Raw genomic sequence first — 5,658 nt, 5'->3', positions numbered from 1 at the left:
GGACAAGTAAATGGCTGTGATCCCAGGTCTGATTTCAAAGCCTGGGCACCACCCTTTCTGAGCCTCAGTTTCCCCCTCTGCATCATGGGAGTTTGACTTCAAAATTTGGTCATTCTGTGGATTTGGGGAGTGCTTTACTTTTCAGGGAGAGCCTGCTGACCCCAGAGCTCCCTCCCGGCCTCTATCTGGAGCCTGGCTTCCCCAGGGAGTGTCCTTCCCAGTGCAGGCCCCTGGGGCTTCTGTCCCGTCCTGAGCCCAGTGTGGTGCCAGACTCAGGGGAGCAGGCATCTCCACACTCCTGAAGGGGTTGAGGCTGGGGCAGGGTGGGAGCGCTGGAGGTGCCCAGTCTTGGCCTTGCCTCAACTTGCAGCCTCTGGTTCCTCCTGTGGTCAACTCTGGAAGGTCTGAGTCCTCCACCCACATTGTCTGCAGAGAGCTTCACAGCCACCTGGGAAGCCGGGGGTCCTGAGGTCCAGTTTTACAGGCAAAGAAACTGAGTTTCATCCAGTCCCTGGGCAGGACACATGGCCAGAGAGCTCCATTGCCAATGGATGTGGCAGGTCAAGTCCACCTGGAGGTGCCTCTGCAGAAAGGCCTGGTGATCCCCATCTGAAAAGGCAACCCAGTCAAACCTCATGGAGCCCCGTTCTGCTTGCTTCCCCCACCCCCCATGGGGCCGCTGGGAGCCAGACTGAGCAACAAGAGCGGGACATTGGTTTGTTTCTGTCCCCATGGTTCCTGGTGGCTGAGGGCAGAGCTGGGCCAGACTGGGATGACCTGGCTTTGCAGGCCAAGGCCAGGAGGCCAGACCTTGGGGCAGGGAGACAGTAGTTCTGCCCTGAGGGGCTGGCTGGAGGCAGGGGTCTTGGGTCTGAGTCGCTTCCTGTCCAGAGCCTGCCCCTCAGAATGCCCACACCCGCCAGTGCCAGGACTACTCCCCCAGAGCCAGCTGTCTTGCACTGGGCAGGGTATCGTGCCACCTTGTCCCGGGGAGGCAGCGTGCTCATAAATTAATTAATGTTGGCAAAGCACTTGAAGATCTCGGGCTGAAAGGTGCTCAATACATGCAAATCAGAATGATTGCTATTACCCATAATTATGGAGTTTCTGCTGGAGAGCTTGTTCAGAAGCGGACTGTGACTGGGCGGTCACCAGGCTCTGCCAAGATCTGCTTCTCCACAGCATTAGCTCCTTCCTTCCTTCCTTCCTTCCTTCCTTCCTTCCTTCCTTCCTTCCTTCCTTCCTTCCTTCCTTCCTTCCTTCCTTCTGTCCCTGGATGTCCCTTCTTCCCTTTCCCCCTCCACGGCGCCCCCTCTCCATCTCTCCCAACTCTGGGCTTGTTGCCTGCTTCCCCACGGCAAATGCCTTCTTTGTCTCATCGCCCATGAAGGCAGGCACCGGACACCTTGGGAGAGGGAGGAGACCAGGCAGGAGCTTCTCGCATGCTGGAAGTGATGAGCTTCTTAAAGGGGTCCACAGGGGTGCCCCTGCCTCGCCTCTGCAGGTGTGAGGACAGTGGGCTGTGGAGGGCACTCTGTTTGAGGAATATTGGTGTCCTAGCGTCTCAGCTAAGCACCGTTGATATAAACGTAGAGCATGTGCAGGTGCATGCCTAGGAGGTGGGGCGTCTGGACCACCTGTCCAGGGCCTGTGTCCAGCCTCTTCTTCCATCAGGTCACGTTCTCAATCGGGTTGGGGCTGAACTTCTTCCATCAGACTGAGAAATCAGCCCCCATACTGACAGGCCTTGGCAGTGCCCAGAGCCAGCCACCCAAATGCACAGCCTCTCTCAGCAGTACCCTTTTCCCCTCCACCACCCACCTCCAGCACCACGGACAGCGCCCAGCTCAGTCTGCTGCCTCTGCCCAACAGCAGTCCTTCGGACTCAAGCCTGGGAGAACAGAGAGGGCCAAGAGAACCCAGGGGGCAAGGCTAGGGTGCAGAGACGCCTGGCTTGAGAGATGAGCTACCACCTGGTCTTCGAACCTGGCCAGATGGTTCCCATTGTACCACGTGACGTCTTTAGAAAGACTTGTGGCGTTCAGTCCGCCAACGGATCACCTCTATCCTAAACCTCTCAGAGGTGGAGGTGGCCGGACCTCTGTTCCTCCAGCACTCAGGCCCCACCAAACAGTCGCGACAGAGAGTGCCTGCCTGCCCGGGCAGACGCTCCGTGACTGCATGCTCAATCCTGGGGTACCAGCGACCAGTGCTTTGGGGCCACGAGGCAGAGCATGCGTAGTGAGACGGAGCACTCAGGAAGGCCCCGTAGAGGCGTGGGTACCAATCCTGGAGAGGTAGAAATGGAGGGGTGAGATGGGTGACCAGCATGATGTCTCCCCCCCCCCCCAGTTCCGTGTGGGTGATGGTGAGAAGCCCGTCCGATGGGCTCAGGGCAGCTCTGGCAGGACTCTGTCCTGTGGGCTGCAGGGATGCTGTCCATTACCATGGACTCGGCAGGACTGGCATGATGTAGCCTGGCCTGGAACCAGAGTTGCCCCTTCCCACCACACGTGCATGCTTCTCTTCTACCTGCCCTCTCCAGGGGTGGCCAATTTCTCTCGGACCCAACAATGGACCCTAGACTATCTCTCCAGCCCTGGGGCCTTATCACTGAGCTGTCATCTTTCCGGTACCACAAAGGCCTCTTTCTCTCCCTCAGGATTTGTCAAAAGATGGGACCAGCCCCGAAGGTCCATGGGAGTGGGGCAGAGCAGGTCTCATGCAGCCTGATTGATTTGGGCTGCCTCCACCAGCCGCCCGTGCGGGCAGGCTTGCAGGACACACGGGGCTGTGCTTGGCTTTGGATGATGAAATGCTACCTTTGCCGAGAAAAGGTTATGCCACCTCTGCAAATGAGCTCAGCTGCCTGCCTTCAGGACTCAGTCTTTACTGCTGGGCTCCTGGCTGATGGGGCTCTGCGGGGAGGAAGATGGTAGATAGTCAGTCCCCCTTGGGAGGGTGGCCCAGGGAGATTAGAGGCAGGGCCAGAGTCGGAAGCTTTCCAGGGTCCCTCTCTCAGGGAGTTTTCTTGTTCAGGGACAGCCAGGCAGGAAGGAGAGATCTTGGGGTCATATCTGTCTGGGTTCTGCCCGAAGCCCTGCTCTGTGCTGGCCTTGTGCCCTCGGACAAGTCACAGCTGACTTCTCTTGAGTTTGAAGTCCCTCCTCTGAAGAATGGGGCCCAGGCCACGGCCCCCATGTGAGTAAGATCGTGGAGCAGAGGAAGGCACAGTCGGAGCCTACAAAATATTGGTGGTCTCATGGTCCATCAAGGGGGGTGCCATGCATTTACCTTGGCATTGTCTCAGACTTCAGGGACTTGTGCTCTCCTCCTCCCAGTCACCAGACCCCTAAAGGAGCAGGGTCGTCTCCTTCTTCATCTCTCCCCACGAGGCAACGGGACCGGCTGAAGGAATGGCTGGACTCAGAGGCTAAAGCTTCTGATGCCCCCACACACCCCGCTTTTTAGTCCAGGCTGGGCCTGGGGACTTCCCACGGCCTCTGGGTGGGCTGATGGGAGGAGGGAGCGGAGGTGGAAAGGCTCAAAGCATGACCCCTCCTCCAGGGGACCAACCCTTGGTCATCCACCCACTCCACAGACTTCAATGGGCTCTGCCCCAGGGCACTTCCTCCTATGGTCACAGGTCGGCAGCCTGCCTCTCTCTGTGAGCTGTTCAGGTGTTCTGTCTCCCCTCCTCCTTGCTCCTGCAGGTGTGGCGGAGGAGGCAACAACAGTGGTTGTAGTCATGGTAACAGTGAGGCCGGCAACTGACCCTGCCTGTGCTGACGTATATATCATATGCATCAGATACATGATATATGTATCGTATATGCATGCTGACATAGCTATCACATACATCCCCACATATATAATATATACCATATATATATACATATATATATAAAGTGTGTGTTGCTATGATGTGGAAAACTATGCCGTTTCTCAAACGTCAGCCAGACCTGCTATGGTGGATCGATTTTAGTGAAGCTTCCAGATTAAGACTAGGAAGAAAGGCCTGCAGACAAAACACCGATGGACATGAAGACCCTCTGGCCTGTTGTCCAGTCGGGTGCCGGGAGGTGAGCCCCTGAGCCGGGAGGCACTCGAGCGGCGGCAACGGGAGCAGATGCCGGTGACCAAGGAGACAGCGCAGGTCTGTCCTGTTATTCATCAGGTCGCTCAGAATCGCAGCTGGCTTGCTGGCAGCTGACCCCCACCGTGCCCTTACTGGGCACTTCCTGTGTGCCAGGTGCGGTGGGTAGCACCCTCCATCCATGACGCCTTCCCTTTAGGTAGGCAGGATTAGAATGATGCCCATTTTACAGAGAAGGGCGATGAGGCCCTGGGTGGGGGGAGAGCCAGAGAAGACAGGGAATGAGGCTCACATCTGGCCTGGGAGCTCAGGCTGACACTCAAGAACAGCCTGTCCGCTTCGCCCCGTGCTGGACATACAGAGATGATGGAGTGGCAGGGCCCCGGAGTTACCAAGCCTTGGCACGTAGTAGCTGTTCAGCACGTACCTGTGTCCCGGAGGATTCTGAGAGCCCAGGATGCTAAGTCCTTGGCACTGAACACGTCTTTGGTGAATTAAAAACGACCTCTGGGTGGAACAAAGGAGATGATGAGCATCCAGGGTCTGGCTCTCGGGAGGGGCCCTGTGTATGCTAACAGCAGCGCTGCAGTTGTCCGTTGTTCTGGAGCGGGCCTGGTGGACAGACCGGCAGCAGGGCAAGGCAGTGGCGAGAGAGGCTGGCACCGGAACTCCAAGGGGGAGGCGGGGCTCTCAGGGGAGGAGGAGGAGGAGGAGGGCGAGGCTGGTTAGCAGCTGGGGCCCTGACACCCACTCTGTGCGTAGCTGTGATGTGAGTGCGTGCGTGTGTGCACACGTGTGGGCGGGTGTGTGTGTGTAAAACAAATAACTAGAGAATGAATTTAATTATAAGGCACTTTTAATAGCTATTTATATTTAATCCTGCTAATTCTGTGTCTTGTGTAGCCAAACTGTAATTCGACTCTTTTGCTAGTGAGAGTGGGAGGGAGAGGAGCGAGGGAAGCAGCCCTAAAGGAAGGCAACAGGTGCCCGCCACCCACCCTGCGTCGGCTGGCCAGCTGCTGGCCCGAGGGTCCTAGCTCTGTCTTTAGGGCAGCCGATCTGCTTGTGTTGGGGGAGAGACAGAGAGTCTAGCCTCAGAGCCAGGCAGACCCAGGTTCAAATCCAAGGTAGGCCAGGTGTCTTTTCCCCATAGAGTCACCTTCTCGTCTGATATTGTGTCAGCTGCCATCAAGTTGGTCTCTGACTCATGGTGACCCCATGCACAACGAGAAAGGATGCCACCTGGACTTGCACTGTGTTGGACTGGGTTCTCTGGAGAAGAAAAAAACAGTGATTCTAGCTATCTATCTAATACTTGCCTACCTTTCTACATATAATATATATTTCCACTTTTATGATATAAAGTCCTTTGCATATATGTATATGTACACACACACACATAGTTGTAGAAGCTTGTATTAGTCTGGGTAGACTAGAGAAACAATTCATAGAGACTCATATGTATGTAAGAAGGAGCTTTATATACAAGAGCAGTTGAATATTGAGAAACTATCCCAGCCCAGTACAGATCAAGTCCATAAATCTGATATTAGTCCATATAT

Source organism: Tenrec ecaudatus, chromosome 17 (assembly GCF_050624435.1).
Source record: "Tenrec ecaudatus isolate mTenEca1 chromosome 17, mTenEca1.hap1, whole genome shotgun sequence".
NCBI classification, from domain to species: Eukaryota; Metazoa; Chordata; class Mammalia; order Afrosoricida; family Tenrecidae; genus Tenrec; species Tenrec ecaudatus.
Note: the sequence above shows the minus strand (reverse complement) of the source record.